The following is a 20,838-nucleotide window of genomic DNA, read 5'->3' as shown; positions in this document are numbered from 1 at the left end:
ATACACAACGACCAAGTGATCATATAAGTACGTCACTTGATTAAACATGACATGAGGCATCATATTAAAGTACGTAATACAATCTTACTGTCTCATAATATCATGAAAGTTTACATTTAAAATTTTTTTAGATGCTGTATTAAACTTAGAACCAATAAAGCACATGAATTCACATTAACACTAATTAATATTGAAAATATTTAATTAATTAAGCGATTCATTAGCAGTAATTAACATAGGTGGGAATGAATTGCAATTACATGAGACCACACTTGGTGATTTGTCATCTAAATGTAAATGATTTAACTGATCATACACAGAAAAAAAACACAACAATACGCACAGGGATCTCTCCCATCACCTGTCACCAACAAACTGCAGTCTGACAGTTAAACCGCTGCACCTTGAAGTGTTTTTATTTTGCTAGTCGGGTTTACTGAGTTTTAAGAAGCCAAAAAAATGGCAAGTCTTAGGTAATTGGTGCAAGAGAGTTTGGATATAAGCAAAAGGAAGCATATCCATAATTGATGAGACCCATAAATATTTCGATCAGAGCAAACATCATATATGGTAGCAATGACAAAAATACTTGAAGGAAGAAGAGAAAATGATATGTATGAAGTCTACATCTACTGGAGACAAAAGGTATCGTTGTACACTTATATATAAAGCCAATGACTTGAAAAGTTGACTTGGGTCTTTCGATTCGTCACTGTCAGACAATGCGATGTCATGAGGTACTACATAGATGAGACAAAAGATTGTCTGAGTGAAAAATGATCTGCAAAACGGGGGAGGCATTCCAGAAGTCTCATGGGAGGATTAAGTTGAAAATGTTTATCTACCTAACACTCTATAACTTTACAAATTCTTTTCAACATTTGTTTGGTATTAAGAAAAAAGATAAATGTTTAACATTTATAGAAAAGTGTTAAATCAACATGAAAATGTTCATTAATTGTGTTATTTTGACATGAAGATTTGAAAAGTTTGATATCAGCTTGTCATTGAACCAATTAATATATTTTCATTCCAACAAAAACAGATACATCTGCAATTATTCTAATTAATTGTTTGTATTGATGAGTTGAAGTCTGATAAAAAAGTTGACATGTTCAATTTACCGTGCAAGACAATATGTGCAAGCTGCGTGTCACTAACGAGCTCATTGTACCGGTCTTTTTTAAAGATGAGACTTAATAAGACAAAAGGCAAAGAGAGAGAGAGAGAGAGTATACTTGATGATGATCGACGTAGAGCGACGCCTATAATGATGTGTAAGCAATAAAAATACATCTGTCGCTGTGAATGATCGGTTAATTACCTTGTAATCGTAAATGAGTAAACTACAAATTTAGGTTGGATATAGTTTAAGTACTTTCTAGGCACTAGGTAAATTATTACATGAGGATTACTAGTGACTTTTCTAATTAGTTTTTCATTTCCGCTGTTCATTTGTCTTTACCGGAAATTCTTTCGAGTTCATTATTTGTCTCTTTAGCTTTCTTGAGTCTTTATTCAATTTAATAAGTTCCTTTAATAATAAAATTAATAAAAACTTGATATTAACATTTTTTGGATTCCACAGATAATTTAAGATGCATGCACATGATGAAAATAAATTCATAAAATAAAAATTAGCTGAATAATTGAAAGTTTTATCGAAGTTTATTTAATTGTTTATTATTTTTTTTTTAATAGAAAAATAAAAATGGTTCAACAATTATTAAATTGTTCACAACTAGAATTCTAATTAAATAAAGTTAAATTTTTCGATTAATTTTCATTCAATATCTAACAAATGAAATCAATTATTTAAATTTGAATCTTCTAAATAAATAAAAATATATTAAGGATCATGCTCATGACAAACTCAAGTAAATTCAAGTGTTTTAAGATAAAATACTTAATTTTTATGTTTAATGTTACACACCCTGTTAATCCAGGATGTTCGAAATGTGTTAAAATAATTCACATAAAATATGAGCAATGGTTCACTTCTATAAACAAATCACAGAATTTAAAACACCTTAAAATGTGTAAAAAAGCGATTAGCAAATGCAATAGTATTTATATGGAGTCTCGATATTGAAAACAGTAAATATAACATTATTTTAATTCATAGAGATTTTTAGTGATGAGCAAACTACATATAACATCTTGGTAAATTCCTAAAAATATTTAAAAGTGGTCTACAAAAAATACTATGAATCATTTACAGCATTTAGCATTGAAAATACTTTTATTATAAAGCATTTTATTTGCACACCTAGATTGGCAGTGTTTAATCCATACAAAAAATAGGCAAAAATAACTGAACTTTTTTGTCTTTGTCATGGTAAACCTCAGTGTATAATTCTAGTAGACTAGAAGCATGTAAATATGACGTCACTAATTTGATTAACATTAGAGACGTTTTTTTACAGTTTATATTATGTTAAAATCACACATTTCAAAACATCAAAATTTGCAGTGTACACATTGCAAACCCAAGTGTTTAGAAACTAAGCACTTAAAGTGTTTGCAATGTTAAACATCATGAACGAATTATGGTAATTTCGTGATCGACTTTTAAACGTTTTTTGCCGTTTACTAAAATGCTATAGTTTGTTTATGGTGATCAATCTAGTAAACACTTAGGTGTTTGAGTATTAAACCTTTCAAGTGTTTTATTACTAAACATTTGAATTTTTCTGGATTTGCAGTGCATCACCTTGTAGTCCTTGATTAAATTAAATTTATTCCATTTTCCTTTATTTACTTAAAAAATTGCATTAATCAATACATTATACTAAAATGTTCAAATAAATAAATAAAAATGTTCAAAAAAATTATTAAAAATCTTTAAAATACTATTTTAAAATTTTCCAAGAGCATTTTTCTATTCGCCTAAAATCCTGGAGCATCAAACTATAAAATTCCTTCAAAAAGATCCCACAATCCACCCCCAAGATGTCTGAATCGATTCAAATAGCCCAATACTAATTCCTATACTACTGAGATCACAACTTATCTCTCAAAAACCTTCTAAACCTTTTTAAATCACAAAACTGAATAAAACCTTGATTTCTTTAGTATATAAACATTTGGAAATTAAAAATAAACACATAAAATATGTACTGATAACAAAGTACATAACACCAAAATTATCACGAGACTGATAAACTCATAAAAGCAGTGATCGATATCAACAGCTGTGGTGGCCGAGTGGTTAAGGCGATGGACTTGAAATCCATTGGGTTCTACCCGCACAGGTTCGAATCCTGTCCGCAGCGAATTTTTTTTTCAGTATCATCCAAGAAAAATTTAAATGCAATTAATTGAATATTCAACCAATCATGATAAAAGATAAACTTGAACAGCTGTAGGTGTGATATTGAATTTGTCAAACAGCTGCGGTGTCTCAGACGGTTAATAAGAGAAGACAGTCATTGTATCAATTAGTATTGACCCGCACAAAATTAAATGAATTTATACTTTTAGATAATTCATCTAATAAAATAGATATTTTGAACATAAAAATATTCCCATTAATTTAAATATCATTTTCCTCAATGTCAGTGAGTCTTTTGAATGTTCAAGGCAACACTGTTGAAGAGGAATGTTTAAAAGCTGGATGAAATTCTTCATAAAAATTCCTAGCTACCGCCACAATTCCTCGCTTTACATATTCGCCCTTTTATACATTTCTTTAGCATCAACCGGAGAAGCTTTAGAAGGCGGAGAGGAAGAATACCCGCCTGCGTTCAACCCGGGTGTCTAGACGTTGTAATTGAAGAAACAAAGAGTCTGCAATTACACCAACTTGGCTTTTACGTTATAAGTTCCACACGTATATACAGGAAAAGAATGGTTGTTTCTTTTCAAGGGTCATTTTGATTAAATTATGACTTTAGTAGTCATAAAACTGTCATATTATCTGCAATAAAAACCATCACTGAAAATGATAAATAAGTAGCTAGTGGTCATCAACAGAACAATCATTCAATTTATTATTTTTTGTATTACATACTCATCATGGTTATAGCACGATAATGTACGTAAAAAGTATGAAAAAAATCGCGTAAAGCTGTCAGGAAAGAGTGCGAATGCATTTCAAGGGGATATTTAATAGAGCTTAGATCACATTGTTCCTTCATACATCAACTTCCTTCGGCATTTCTCGCTCTGCTCCGATAATCAACTTGCGCACTGGCGTTAACATCTTTAATTGCCAAGCGCATTTGGCAATCATCACATCTTCCGTTAGAGGTTCTATCTATTGGCTAATTTCAACGACTAATTATCTACATGTTACTGAATATCCCTGGCAAATAAGACCTGATATGATAAGCTTATTTGATTGGAAACTGGTTCCAGCTGATACTCATGAATCGTACGTTCAAGTATCAATAAAATCTTATCATAAATCTTTTAATTTATGAGCTATTTTTGTTGACACTGGTTTGAATAGCTTCATTTCAAGAAGTATTTGTTGATATAATTATTTGTTCTATTCATTGTTGGATGAATTATTGATGTGTGTTTCACTAATGAATCCTGATTTGCAATCAATTTTTAGTATAAAGCAAACGTCCCAATTAGCAGCCAAATAAGGTCTGAATAAGTTGTTGAATTTAGTTACACATGGGAAAAAAATTGTTCCAGTTATTTATCGATATCTTATCAGGTTATGGTGACATTAAGATATAAAAAAAGCTTCTTGCTAAGGTAGAAATAAATGATTATAAAATAATTTATGATAATTTCGCAAGCTGAACACCATATGTTACTTTTTAGTCCTTTTGTACTTCTGGGGAATCAAAAAAGCTGTTAATTGATTGATTACTTATTATTTTAATAATAAAGTTAATTTAATTTCGTATGTAATCATAAATTCCAATATCATTTTAATGAAGAAAACATATTTATGTGACAGCTGTCATAATTTGCATTTTTAAAATAATCTTTATATTTATTTAAAAAGTCAATCAAGCTTAAGACTAAAATTGGTATGATATTGGAAAAAACAAATTGTCAATTAGTAAAATTATCATTATAATAAAGAATTATTATTTAAATATTCAGATTATCTTGTTTGAATAAATAAGAAAAATTCATTTAAATCAAATATTTAACTTTTTCTATCAAAAATCTATTATATTTGTTTATCAATCAAAAAGTCAGAACTAGAAAGTGTAACATGATGATTCTAAGATAAAGCATTTGACATCTTCAAAGCAATCGTTCATGACAATAATCTTATTTGAAACCTCAGAAAATATCTAGCCTTGTTGGAATTCCAGAGCTAAAATAATTCATTCTATCAACAAATGTTGTTATTTTATTCTTTTCAATTATTCAATTACTAATGTCATTATGAATACAATGACTGTCTAATTCACTGCCAACTTCTGGTTGTCTTGTTTCAATAAAAAGTACTTTTGAAATAGAGTTCAATAATTAATAGTACTCCAAAGATCTTCATAATGTCTCTTGAGATCAATTAACATTTTTAATGACCATTGTCAATGTTTATGTCATTGAATAGCGAAAGTATTTTTCAGAGTTCAAGTGAAATTATCAAATTTTCTCAAAGGTTAAACAAGAGAAAGGGATTTAATCGAACGTACTTATATATAGGGTGAAGTTTAATCTTGCGTCAAGAGGCTTTTCATCGCGTGAATATTGAAGAATTTGTCGCTCGGTTAGAGGCGACCCAAGCAAGAATACATCAAAGGAATCTTTACCATCTCTTGTTTTCTTCCAGCTTGGAAAACTCTTGATGGTAAAAAGACTGTAATAATCATTTATTATCCTTTGCAAAAGATGCTCTCAACATAGTAATAATGAGTTTAACAATGTTATGAAGTTGTGAGATTAGTGCTTTGTTTAAAAATTAGCCTCTTCTTCGTTTCTTCGATGTGTTTATTTGAGTCTTGATAAACTTTCTTTTGTAAAGAACTGATTATCCAGTACTTGAGCTTCTTTTAGCCCAAGTTTATTAGTGAAACTTTAATAAAAATCTTTGGTAACTTTTTTTTGTAAAAACTTTTACTCAACTCTCTAGTAAATTAGAGAAAATACTGAACAATAGACTCAAGAAAACAAAAAACAATTATCACTACTAAGAATGGAAAATAGTCGAGTGTTTAATAGAAATGTTAATTGATGAATGTATTTTCATTTTTGTGATACTTCAAATGATTTATGAAAGCTAGTGAATCACTGAAGCTAAGTTTAGTGAATGTGCTTGAAAATAGCCACACTATAAGTGGAATTCAATCAATGAAATTTCAACCATTCGAGTATTTGAGGCATAGTTAATCTAAAAAAGCTAAATCTACAAATTGCTTAATTATCTAATTCTATTTAGTTATTTTTCTTCTGGGGTCAAAATAGCCAACATGTGAAATGCAAAGAAAAAAAGAAGTGTAGAAAAGGAAGACAAAATATATTATTCAAAGTGACTAGGGTTAAGTCTAGCTCATTTACCATGGGTCCGCATCTGTTCTTCATTGGAGTATCGCCCAAAACGATTTTACTTGCATTGAGAATGTCGTTCACGGGTGCGAAGGCATATCAGTGGATTCTTAGCAACTTGAGAGAGCGCAAGCCATCGCGTATCCACTTGGTTCGAAGATTCAAAGCCTGTCGGGAATGTCCCCTCATTAATAAAAGTGATTCCATGCGCGTCTTCGTCGCCTCGCTCCAATCACAGATGCGTTTGCTAGAGAGAAAGAAACAAAGTACCAAAACTCCCCAAGAATTTGTGGCACGGGCATACTTTCATCAATTTCTCGTGCGTACCACACGAGTATCTATATACCAACACTGACTTTCATTGACGACTCGAGATATCTTCAAGTGGCGCGCGTGGCCTGTCACCATCAAAATGGGTGACGCGGAAACAGACCCCCGACTGATCGCCATCACTCCGTCATTACGTGCCAAGAATAAAGACGCTACAAAAACGTGTGGTAGTCTCATCATCAACTCCATATAATGCTTTATTTTGTGCCTAATTTATTCGCATATATACTTTCAGTTCATGACAGCCGATTTCCTCATCTGTCCACAACACACTACTTCGTACCTTCCATTTGCTGAATTCCTTGAATGCTACAATCCCAAGAATTCATTCAAAAACTCAATCACATTGTGAACGATTATTCTAGAAAGGAGTTTTCTCTTAATTATATTCGCGAGTCTAGAGAATAGTTTCCTAGCACACGTGCACTCATACGGAATTGAAAGGGTTGCAAAGCAGGAGAAAGAGGAGTAAGCTCTACATTAGTCAGAAGTGAACTACTTGGTTTCGTATACGTACTATGAAAATTAACCCCCTAATTTGTGTCGAAGTGAGGGTCTATTTAATTAGCACAAGGTGACACCTTGGATCTAATTTAACTCAAGGCTTTAATTAGCTATCTTGGGCTCAATTATTGTCTATCAATATCAATCATTTCTTTTTAAAATGATTAAATTAAACAATTTAAAAATTCCTGGCTTGCATACTTTTTGTCAGAATAATGGAGTAGTGCAATTCCATAAAATTTGAAGATGAAAGCAGCGAAATACTGTGAATTCCTTTTTCGTGGACACAGAAAATAAGTTATTTTTAGTATAGAAGCAGAAATCTAAATATACATTGAGAAAAATTTAAATATAAACATTTAGAATAGTTGCAATCAAGTATTTTGATTGACTCAATTAAAGTTTGCTTAAAAAATAAATTCACAAGTTCAACTCCAAAAAAAGATTGATTTTTTATCAATTATTTTGGAGCATTGTGATTCCTCCAAGTCCTATCAACTGGAATAAAGAAATTTTTCTCTCATCATAGTCATCAATCTTACACAAAGAATTCTTGACCTGGTCCCTCATTGAGCATGGTAACCAATGTTGGTCTAGTCATGGGAAATAACTAGATGATAACACTATGCCAGTAGTATCTTATAGAGAATGCTACATAAATGATGCTATGAACAGTAATGAAAATGATTAATTAAGTATTCATATTAGAATTGGAATATCTTGTTTTAAAGTTGAAAAATGTTGATGCTAAAAATCTTAAAATTTTATAGCTGGTAGCGAATTTATTTCTAATAAATTACCTGTTGCCTCTTAAACAGTGAAACATGATATCTTTTTACGACGCCAATAACCCAATAAAATCTTCCCAAATCGTTTATTTCTATCTCAAGAGGCGAAACCTTGCAAACTCATATCATTAATGACGTCATCATTGACAAAAGTGATGGATGATGAGGAGAGTCTATGATTAAAGGTTTCAAAGACTTATCTAAATATCGGGACATTTTTTGAGGTTGTCTGCACCACGTGGTAGCTTGGGACCTTGGGACATGTCGTGGAGAAAGGACCGGCTGCGTAAGATACTCGGATAAGTGAATATAAATGATTCCTACAGAGTATCTGGTTAGCGCTCACATAGATTCTCTCTTTGAGTAAGAGATGTGGAGAAGTATACAGTATAATATACAAGCGTTGGCTTAAACGATTCGAGAATGGCACCAGTATGGAAATGCGAATCGACGACTCCTTAAATGATTGCAACGTTCAACTTCTTTTTCGCTATGTTAATTCTCATGCGTGTTACCACGAGGTGTAACTTCTGTTTATCTTCCAATCTAACCGATGTAACTTAACGAACACTTTGGGACCACCTACGATTTTTCTTTCTTTCTCATTCATTTCTTTTATTACTCTTTTGCATTGGTTTAACCTGTGTTCAAGTGTGTAAAAAATCTTGAACGCCAAACACATGCGATAAGTCGATTGAAGAGACAAGTGTAACACACTCTCTGCAAGCAATGACGTGCCAATTTACACATCAAACAGCTACGTAATTATTGATAGATTGGAAAATAAATTTGATTAAAATATTGTTAAATATTATTTTTTCTTGATGCCAGATTTTTGATTCAGTTGACTCAGTAGCGGAGTAACGGATTAAGTGGACCCCTGCAGTTTAATGATTTCTTTCCATTATTTTTAATTTCTGTTAAGTTATGAGGAAGTGGATCTACAGGAGATCTTATGAATTCTAATTAAAATTAATTCCGACTTAATTCGTGGTGAACTACTTGTCTTTTATTTATTACAAGAATAAGACTATTTGTCTTTTATTTATGCCCTAGGATGCGAGAGAATTAAAAGACTCAAGCAATAAAAATTGTATATCTTTGCTCAGGGTAGGGTTTTTTCCATCATGTGAAGGAGTAACATTTTCTAACAATTTAAAATCATTTCCTATTTTGATCAGTAGAAATTTATTTTTATTAAAAATAAAAAATAAACTTTAAAGTTTCATCAAAATCATGGGAAAGTGATTCAGTCTATTAATTAAAAACTTGTATCTAATTTTGAAGATAAATTTTTGAAATTAGATAGATCCAGAGATAGAGAGATTGATTTACAACAAATTCATCTTTTTTTTTATTGAAAATTGCAAGATAAAAATTACTTCAATTAAAGAAAATATTTAAAGAGATGTAAATGTTGAGGTCTTGTTAAGAGTAATTGGAGTGAAATTTAATTAAAAATATATTGCATTTTTAATTATGACTTATCAATATCGCGAATCAATGGTACTAATTAACAATCATATTCGTCGGTTATATAAAATAATCCCAAGAATAAAATGGAGGAAATTAAGTATGCTTTAGTTGAATCAATTGAATAAATTATTGATTTTGTATCAAATGAATATTCATTAACTCCAAAAAATTATTAACTTGATCACAATGTTTTTGATAGTAATAATACATTAATTAACTCATATTAGGTATTACGTTGATTAATTCAAGTAATTAGTTATTCTTCCTTCCCAACTGTAACGACGTAAATGGTTTCACGTAAAAACGTTCAATTTGCTTCGGTGTAAGAATTTCATCTTTTGCATGATGTTATTTTTATTCGACTCGAATAATCAGATTATCATCTTAAATTATCTATATTTGGAGGCAGAAAAAAAATATTCCTGTTTAGAAGGAAAAATGTAAATATTTTTTATTAAGCTCATTAGTTGGTTTTGTTACTATCAGTGAGATAGAAAAAACTAATTAAACACTACAATCAATCAGTTCCTATTTTGATCTACAACATCCACATCATTTTTCTGAAGCAATGTCTAATTGACAGCAACTCTGATTGGTATTACAACTAAACCAGTTTACAGTTGAAACTTCTTATAATCTTCTTTATAATGAAAACTTTACTGTAATGAAGATGACAACCTGTCTATCAATACTTTTTCTCTCAAAAAAATACACAAAATTAAACCACAAGCAAGCTAATTATACTTGATTATTTCTTCTAAAGAAAACGCAAACTGAGAAATTTATTTCTCAACTTTTTTTCAGAAAACAAAAAATTCTCCAACTCATTGGTCCATAATAATCGAGTTTAGTCTATATGTTTTTAAATAAGCGCAGTAAAATGCTAAAAAAAGAAAAAGTGATGTAAAAAATTACATATAAAGTATCTGTAATGCAACAAGGTGGCGGTAGAACAAGCTTGAAAAAAAATTCCGATGCCGAGATATCGAGTTTCTCAAAGCAGAATGAAAAAATAGCGGTATAAGAATGAAAGAAAGACTATGATAGGAAGAAACACGTTATAGTAATCGTGATGATCGAGAGTGAGAAGTAGACACGTGGCACACTCGTTCACAATCCTCACCGATAAATCATCTACTTTCCGCGGGGTAGCGATTTGAAGAATTCAAGACGGGCGCGAAGTGATTAAACGAGTAGTTGTCATCAGTGACGCTAACATATTACATGCTCTGCAGGCAAAGTTAATGATTTATACTAGTGAACAATCTTGTCCTTTAAAAGCTTGCAAATGATCAAGATGACATCATAGGATGAAGAAGAATAATTATTAATAACTTGGTATTAAGGGTGAATTATAAAACATTGAACATTCAAGATATTTGCTGTTTGATTAACGTTAATCTTTTTTACTAATTCCACTAAAGAACTACCATTGCCGTCAGCACCTTGTTACCAATGACTTACAAATGACTCTCTTAATGCACCCAGACCACTGTATACATTAATAAGAGATCACCAAGCAAACGGAAGAGAGAATCAACGAAGAAGGTTCACTCTCGACTGCACCAATAATTTATACTTTCCTTGTGCCACAAACTGAAGAAAAAGAAGGATTCATTTTCCATCTTAACTGCAAACTACTCCGTTACGTCCAGTTTCTTCCAAGTAAATCGATCAAACCGGCGAACACCCGCGGAATACGAGATATCCTCGGTTTTGTAGCTAATACAACTGGAATTGACGAGCTTGGATAAGGACAGATACACTCTGTCACTGAATTGTAACTTATAATCTCAACATCGACTTTCTCGCACTGATGTAGTAAATACGACCACTCCTCTCCCTAGTAGAAATTTTCCAAGCATTCCTACATTTAATTAAGGTACTTGGAAGGAATCAAAATAAGGGCTTGATTAAAGTGGAATTTAAGTATTGATTAAGTCTAATTTTAGTTTTAAAAAGTTTGAAAAAAATGTCAACTATTTATTTATTAATAACAACTTGGTGGAAAGATTATTCATCAAAGGTTCATCTTGTAATTATGCCGGTGAATATTCACTTATTGAAGCAATGGTAAATTTACTACCAAACAGGTTAACATGTGATGAACATTGCATGAATTTTTAATGAATATTCAAATAGAGTATTTTTAAAAAAAACCTGTTTGCAAATAGGTCTGTCATTGTTTTATAATATAAGTCTTTCATCAACAAAGGTTTTAATGGAAAATGAAGGAAAGTTTGGAAAAAGTTGGATCCTTTCTCCAAAGAAATGTTATAAAAATAATTATGAAATGTGTTATGAATATAAATTGTACAAGTTATTTTTAAAAATGATGATGCAATTTTAGTATGAATTAATGATTAAATCACCAATGACAGATTGAACATTTCTACTATAAATCATAAAACTCATTAGAAATTAATCTTGTCTCAATTTTCCCTATTTGTTACACTTCATCAAGTTATTTTAATGACCTTCCATAAATCCCAATGTTTTCATTCATTTAATATTATTCATTCACTATTAAGCTGACCTTAGTGATGAAAAAAAATTAATAAATCCATTCTCATAACTTTTTTACAATTTAAATGACATCAAAGCACATTCAGATGCTCCTAAAACTGTATTTAAAATTGATTCAACTAAATTTCAACAGCTGTTCCAATTTTATTTTCACTAGACAGTTTTTTTTCAGATGACTCCATTCATGAAAGAAGAAATCATTCAGTTTATATCTTAATGATACTATAGTGAATTATTTGAAATAACTCAAAGACACGCGAGCTATTTCATTGCCATTAAATTTATTCAATCGCGAAAAGTATTTGCAATGTCTTGAAAATTCCAAGATCGAAGAAATTCAGAGTGCAGGTTTGCTCGTCCAAGTTGAAACAATGTCGTCCAGACCATTTCGAGTATTTTATGAAGCTCTGTCTCTTCCACTTGGTCTATGGTCGATTCTAGAGTCAGCATCTGGCTTCATGCCAGACTTTACGGTTTATTATAGTTTTGTTATGACAGCTAACCGTTTCAGTAAATTAATGCCGAAACAAATGTATCTTATGCCCCCGACGATCATACGATGTACCTCTAATTGAATCGGTAAACATCGTAACTTAACCAGTAAGTAGTCGCGTCGACGTAAATCACACAAGGTACATGAGAAAGATGAGAATTTTATGTTCAAGTCCTAGTCGATCTTTCAAGTCGATTCTTTACATTCAACTGACTACTACCCAAAGCACTCTCAAATAATTCCCGTTGATAAATGACTTGTCACAGTCAACTGAAAATAGCAATCGAAGATAAATGATATATTTAACGAGTTCTTGCTAAATAAATTAATCAAGTGCAATTAAGAAAGGAAGTCTAAAAAAAACTTTGGGATTTCTTTTGGATTTTTTCCATTTTGAGGATGCTTCCGGGTATTTAGATCGTCCATCCTGAATGTCAGTGTTTTAAACTTCAATGTCTGCTTAAACGTTAAACATTGCTATAAGTTTAGACCAATCATGATTTTAAATTTATTACAAATACTTTTTGATTAAAACTGTCTTTATATCATAAACAGGTCAAAGACGATTCTAAAGCAAAAGTAATAGAATTAAAATGGAGTATAATTTACTTATATGGAGTAATTTCCATTATTTTGGAGTAATTTTTGTTATAACGAAATTTTTGGCAGTATTATTATAAATTCATTAGATAAGGAATAATACACTAAATACAATCACTGCAAAACCGGGAAAATTCAAATATTTAGTTATAAAGCGCTTAAAGTGTTTAATAATTAAACACCTAAATGTTTACTATGTTGAAGGTCATAAAAAAACTATAGCATTTTCGTCAACAGCAAGAAGTAATTAAAATTCGTGTACAAAATTTACTATTGTTTGTTTATGGGGTTTAACATTGTAATCACTTTAAATGTTTAGTTTCTAAACATTTAGATTTCCAGTGATTGTAATACAAATTATAAAGTGTACATAGAAACATTGCAAATCTCAAATTTGGAAGTGTTTTAAAATGATGTCACTCATTCGATTGACATTGAAGCCACTTTTTAAACATTTTAAAGTGCATTAATAGTGACGATAATGTTAATCAAATGGGTAACGACATTTTAAGTGTTTCAAATTGAAACATTACGATTGGTCGTGAATGTGAGTTTTTGAAATACATGAAATGATCAGATAATCACAAGAATATTTATTGATTTTGCAGTGTATTTCATTTTTTCACTGTTTTATTTTTAGAGAGTGAGTTTTTTTCAAATCTCTGTTCCGAAATGGATAATTTTCAAAACACCTTTGCCTTGTTCTAAATTTATCTATCAATTTTTACCCTAGCATCATTAATTAAAAATTGTTTCAATTTATTGTACTCTTTAAACGGATTCTAAAAACATTATTGATCGAAAAAAAACGATTTATTTTAACGATTCATTAATTTGTAATAATAATATTCAATTTATGGTAGAACTTATCAATAATATTAAACAATTTCAATCCAGGGTCTTAAAATAAACAAAATTATACATAAGATTCCGAAGCCATCTCATTAAATATTATGATAACACTACCAGCATTGGTTGATTATCGATCACGATAATTTAAGTCTGATAAAATAGTGAGCATAAAATAGATGGTATGTTTTAATTTTAGACGAGTGGGTAATAACCGAAATTTTTTCAATGAGTCCGATGTGCTCCGGAGACCGGAGACACATATTGCGAAGGACACGCGGGACCCAGTTAGGGTCCGTTTCTTTTTCCATGGTATCGAGAAAGAGGGACACGAGGGCGGCAGCTGGTCGACGCCGCGACAAATCATACTCTCATGACAGCCTCGTATCCTCTACCTCGTTGAATCCGCATTGCTATACGCTCTCTCATCCACCTTTTGCTCTTTCTCACTCCCTCCTTACTTTCCTTGACTTGCTTTAGCAGTCAACAAAAAATGTAGAATAAAATATTCGTAAAATATATCTACCTCTCTGCACATGTGCAAATGTCCGTCGATTGCATGTGGCTTTAAGTAATTACAGGTTAGAGGAGGAGTGAAGTAGCAAAGTTCCGTGTTTGACCAAGTCGTCGGTCAAACGCACTCGTCGGTATTCCAGTAATGGACGCTTATCTTTGCCGCTACTGCGTCGACTAAACGAGCAATAAAAAAAATGACTATAAAAGAGTTCTAGCGCACCAACTACTAGCATTATTAATTCGCCACTTACTTCACATACTTTGCTACTTCTTCTCGATGCTGTCGTTGGATTAGGCTTGTTTATCTACCTGCAATAGCGTTACTACGCCAACAAACATGAAATCTTTTCTTCTATCATTGCACACACAGTTCTAATGCATTTTTATGTTATATACTCGATCGCACACATTTAATAGGAATGCGAATTTCGAGCGAGAACTGTTGTACTATAGCATTCCTTTCATCATTGGAATTTTTACTTTTAAAAAATTTAACTGCATTTCAAGTGTATAAATAAAAGTATTAAATTATTTTGAATAAATATTATAGTAGATTGATCGGCAGGTTAACATAAATTCTTGAATTAAATTTGTTTTAGCAAGAAAAATCACTAATAACATTTTGTGATAAAAGTTTATTAATAATAGTTGAAAAAAAAAATCGATTGGATTTAATGTTATCCGTTTGAGAGAATAATAAAATATGGTCGAAAAAAAAGGAATTAAGGGAAATCAATTTGCCGAAAGATTCTAAAACAATCGACATCACTCTGGCGATCGTGTGAATCGATAGACGATCGAGAAATCCCACGATTCGAATTGAATATAAACTGCCTTTCTAGAACAAAAGGTCTCGGATTCCGGAAACAAACGATTAAGAGAAAAAATCAATGAAATAAACAAGAACAAGTCAGGAAGGGACCTTATTCTCGATCTGTGCTGTAACCTTCAAATACCTGTCTCATATATACTGATTTAATTTTTCCTTACCGATCAGAGTTATTCAAACATTAGAACCTGGAATTAAGAAAAAAAAAATTGATGTCATTGAAAACATGATGTGTAAGCTGTATTTATTTTAATTTAAATATTTCTTTACTTCGTACCGATCAGCAAAAATAAATGTAGAAGCAAGAAGGAAAAAAACTGAAGCTTTGATACTGCAAATCGACGATCAGCCGACTGTTGTGACTGACAAACCCGCGCGATGCATTCTGGCGCAATTGAATTGCAGATTTGGTAGAAGCCACGCGGTGGACAGATGGACACGTCCAGGCTTTCAACTGCTGCCGAAGGCCCTTCTTTCTATCGCATTTATCCTCGTCATTACACCATCTACAAGAGTGGAAAAAAAGTAGTACCCCAGAGACTCGAGAGAGGAACAGGAACTCGATGGCTTATCCAACAAGTCTTCCGTCTCTTGTTGCGCGTCAGAAACTCCAAAGGTGCAGTGAGAGTAGATTTCATCAGTTGATATACCTTCTCCTCACGAACTTGACGTACTGCGTGTGCCAATATACCGCCAACCGATCGGATCTACTGGAGACCAACTTGACACTGAATAAGTCAATGTCTCGATTGGAATTGTCCGTTTGATCATTATGGATTGCTAGTGTTCGAGAAATCGCTACGACGCTTTCAAAAGATCTCTTCTCACAAGGTGCCAGATGAAACGGGGAATATAATTCGAGCTTGGGCGTGGCTCTGCTGACAAACTAGAACCTCGCTATGTTTCATTCATCTATCGTGTTTTCATCTTCACGTGTTACACATATTTATGATGTTTTCTTTATCTTTTTTTTCCTTTGTTCGAATTAATACATTTTTTAAAATACAAATTTAGAAATAATTGAATAAATTTTTCAATATTTTCATTACATTTGTTTTAAATTATTCATTGAATCTAATTATTCATAATTTTCTTTTAATGATAAATAAAAATTATTAATAATCAGAAAATTTTTTCTGAAGAAAAAGAAATGGTCAACATGAATATTTATTTTTATTTAAAATTATTAGTGATGATTTTTTATCAAGATTTATGATTAATAAAATGTTCATATAACCTGTTTGCTTTAGAATATCATTGAAGAGATGAATTAATTTAGAGCAATCTGTTGGTATATTAAGATTAAGTAAACAATGTGTTATCAGAACTACATATTGACTTGGTTTAATTTTATTCATGCATATGTAAATATGCTAAACTTTTAAAATTCATTTGGATATTTTTAAAATAAAACTCAATATAAATATTATTGTTTTATTGGTTCGAGTTATTTTATAAAACGTTAAAAAAAAAATCAATTGCTTTAATAACAAAAAAAATATGAATTCATAAAGAATTGTTATTCATTTGAAAATTTTTCTTTGATCATTTCATTGATTTAGGTTTAGGTGTGCATTAAACGATTAATTAAGCTTAATATTAATCAATCATTACTCGAAACCATCAGTAATATTTATTAAAAAAGTACAAGCTTGTTATAAAGATGTCAACATAGAAAATATTACTTATGTTCTAATATAAAAAACATTTAACAAACTTTATGTAAGTCTCTAAGAAATTTGAACATGAATTAATTTTTCTTTATTACTCGTTTAAGCACATTATTTCCACTCTATTACTTTAGAAATAGATAAGTGTTTTTTTTTTTAATATTAATTCATCAGAAAAGCCAAAAAAAATAAATAACTACTTAATTAAAGAGTATTTACTGTTACTATTAATTACTCTTATCAATTAAATTATTTATTCATAACATGATCCTATTAATTTCTCTATCGACTCTTATTTGAGCTATTAATGTTCACAGTGGAATAAAAACATTCCACGTATGTCACGGTTTGTCATCAAAGAAATTTATCCTACATCAGAGTAGTGTAGCACAACAAATTACTTGCGCAGTCGATCTCTTCTAGTACCACACGTGCAAGAATGCTAGAGTTGTAGACTTGGAGTACTCACTGGGTTAAAACGATTAAGGATATATATCAAGGTATCGATCGTTCACAAGATAGATAAGTCGACCTCCATGCTCGGCTTCCTCGTTTGTCCATATTGGATATTAAAGACAAGATTAATCTCTATGCATTAATTCATGATATATATTGGATGAATTTTTATCATCAGTTGATTATTTTTTATCATTCTTGTCATCATTAATTACATTCTCACTATCTTGATTAACAAGCTATGAGCATTCAAAAATCACTGATGATTGTTGTTGGAATGCTTTCGTCAATCAATCAAAGCGCCAGTGAAATTTTAACAGTCATGTTACCAATGTCTTTTGATTGATTTCTGTGCAAAAAATCATCACAATTACAATGATAGAAGAGATTTTTAATAATAAAGGAGACTTATTGACTGTTAAAAAATATTTTGTAATAATTATTAAACATAGCTTCACTGTAAATCCCAGTTTTCTAAAATGCTTTATTTTAATGCAGATAAGTGTGTTAAATATGACGTCACCCATTTGATTAACATTGTAGTCACTTTTTACACATTTCGATCTGCGTTAAAAGTGACTACAATGTTAATCAAATACGTGACGTCATATTTAACACACTTATCCACATTAAAATAAAGCATTTTGGAAAACTGGGATTTACAATGTTTGTTACAGTACAAAAAAAGTTTTTTAACAGTTAATAAATCTACTTAACTGTTAAGGAATATGATGTAACCAATAAAATTCATATTTTATTGTGGATTATATGGTTTTTGTAATATAAAATGACATAAATTCTAATGAGGTTAGGATTTGCTTCTAAATCATGGATATTTCTATTAATAAAAGATATTCATAAGGTAAAAAGTAAGATTATAAAGGGTGAATTAATAAATATGATAGTTCTGGTCGATGTAAAATTAAATAGTGTTACGAACGCCGATTTATTAATTGTTAAAAAAAATTCTAACTGTTAAAAAATATTTCTTTACGATAAAATGAGATTTATATTTATTCATTATAAAACCACTAATGTTTTCATAACTAAGGCTTTTTTTATTGTTATAAAATATTTTTTAGTAGTTAAAAAAAACATTGATTTTAATAATTAAAAAATCGGTTTTTAACAGTAATAAATTTCTTCTATCAGTGAAGATATAATATGTTTTTTAGGAATATATTTTATCATAGCTTCTCTTTTCAATACAAAAGCATATTCTGTAGAGCAATAAATGAATTACAATTGAATATTGATTAACTCTTGAATAAATATACTAAAAGCTCAAATTTATACTGCTAATTTTACATGTAAAAGGATCTTATTTCAATGTACTAGAAGTGTTTTAACATTTAACATTGTAATCATTTTTAATGGAATTAAAAGTGTTTAAAAGTGATGATTATTTAGTAAAAAGTCTGTTTTAGTATTTTTTTAATATTATTATTTATTATATAATGCATTAACTGAAATATTTTTGTACTAAATAATTATTTTATTAAATATACATACATGCATTGGTAGTTGGATCTTGACTTGGTTTTCTCAAAAAATGATTTTTTTTCAAAATAATTACCATTACAAGAATATTCAGATTAATTAATGATTAAAAATTAGTTTGAAAGAACTTTTTTAAAATCTATGATTAATCAGCTATTGGTATTTGATAAATTATGATTAATTGTCATTTAGGACTGCTTCAAAATTGTCTACTAATGGTATAGATCTGCAAATTGATACTAATTTTATTAAAAACTAATAATTAATTAATAACAGGTTTTTAAATTTACATGGTTAATGAATAATAAATCAAAGTTTATCAGTTCATTTTTGTCCAGATGTTTAAGAATTATTTTATATATTTTTTTAGCTATTCCTGTATACACATCAGGAAGTTTGAGACATTTTGTTATTTATTTATTCCAAAAGAATAAATTATATAGAAATTTTATGACTATTTATGATTTGATATTTAATAAAAAAGTGTTTGGGAAATCTGATGTTATAAGTTCATAAAAAGAAATTGTGATTAGATTGTCATATTTTTTGTAAAATGCACTAGCAATTCAAATTACATGAAGCAAATGTACATTTTATTTACTGGGATTCATTTATAATTTATTAGAGATATCTTTCTGGGTAAAAAATTAAAAAATTCAATGAAACATACATGAAAACCTGTTTATATTATTTTCTTTTTTAGAAAATATGTTTAAACATTTCTTTACTTAAATTTCCAAAAATTCAACAACTCTTTATCAGTTATAAAAAAATTTTATCAATCAGTAAGGTTAAAAAGAATGAGTAATTTATGTAAAACATTTAAAATTAACGTTTTAATTAATAAACAGACAAGATGATTACAATATAAGCACATTTTTGGTGTAATTTCAACCTCATTTAGCAATCTAATATTCAAGAATTGTTTTTAAAAATGAACTAATTAATATTTAGCGTTGCAAAAAATACTAGTTATTTAGTAAAAAAAAAGAATGAAATATGTGTATAAAGCGCAGTGAAATAACGAGGAGAGACACACGTTAATTTTTTCTTTCTCATCTTCATCTTGTCTCTAATTTTTTTCTCTTACAACTCTTGGCAATATCGACGTAGCGACGCGCAAGCGTATATTTTTATACGTATCTCTAAGAGGCGGAGATGAAGTAGAAATAGAAAAAGAAAAAAACTGGATAAAGAAAGAAAGACCGAACTCGACGAGAATGGAATGGGGACGTTGCGTCGGGCTTTAATTTATGTAGGAACCTAGGAAACTGAAGGCGCGAGAAACCAAGAAGCCAGAGAGAGAGCTAGAAGGGAGAGATGAGAGTGAACATGTGACGAGGGCAAAAACGTAAAGTCGTTATAATTTATACACTAAACGCCTTTTACTCGCACTAAGAAGAATCTTTTTATCCTCCAGACGTCCTTTTCTGCCACGTGGACATGACAATTGACAATACTCTAACAATACTTTTTACTTCACTCATAGTTTCAACCTCTCCTCATATGTGTTTACCAAATCATCATCATCATTCGATCACTTGCTTCAATCTTTTTTCGATAAAAAAAAAATTCCTTTAAAAACTCTGCTAACAATCGAATAAATTTGAGAGAATAAAATTGAAAATAAATCTGCAAATTGCGAGGTAATAATTAATTCTTAAAGCCTAATAAATTTTCAAAAGAATACATTAACGATTTTTATACAACGATTGAATTGATTTAATAGAAATTCATTCATTTATTGCAGACAAATAATTTTTTTTTATGAATAAAAATTTTTTAAGAGTTAATAAATTATTGTTGACGAATGATTGACTGTTGACAGTAGTTGTTATT

The 20,838-nt window shown here is 30.1% G+C and overlaps 1 protein-coding gene and 1 non-coding gene across 3 annotated transcripts in view; one reads left to right on the top strand and one right to left on the bottom strand.

Annotated features, from left to right (window-relative positions):
• Positions 1 to 20,838, bottom strand: part of vg (vestigial) — a 56,863-nt gene that overhangs the window by 29,220 nt on the left and 6,805 nt on the right. The gene's annotated exons all lie outside the window — the stretch shown is intronic.
• Positions 3,194 to 3,275, top strand: TRNAS-UGA (transfer RNA serine (anticodon UGA)). Its single transcript has one exon. It is a non-coding gene; the product is annotated as a tRNA-Ser (tRNA).

Source organism: Chelonus insularis, unplaced genomic scaffold, assembly GCF_013357705.1.
Source record: "Chelonus insularis isolate UGA/USDA-ARS -01 unplaced genomic scaffold, ASM1335770v1 contig_70_pilon, whole genome shotgun sequence".
NCBI classification, from domain to species: domain Eukaryota; kingdom Metazoa; phylum Arthropoda; class Insecta; order Hymenoptera; family Braconidae; genus Chelonus; species Chelonus insularis.
The sequence above is the reverse complement of the archived record's forward strand: the minus strand, read 5'-3'. Positions and strand labels throughout refer to the sequence as shown.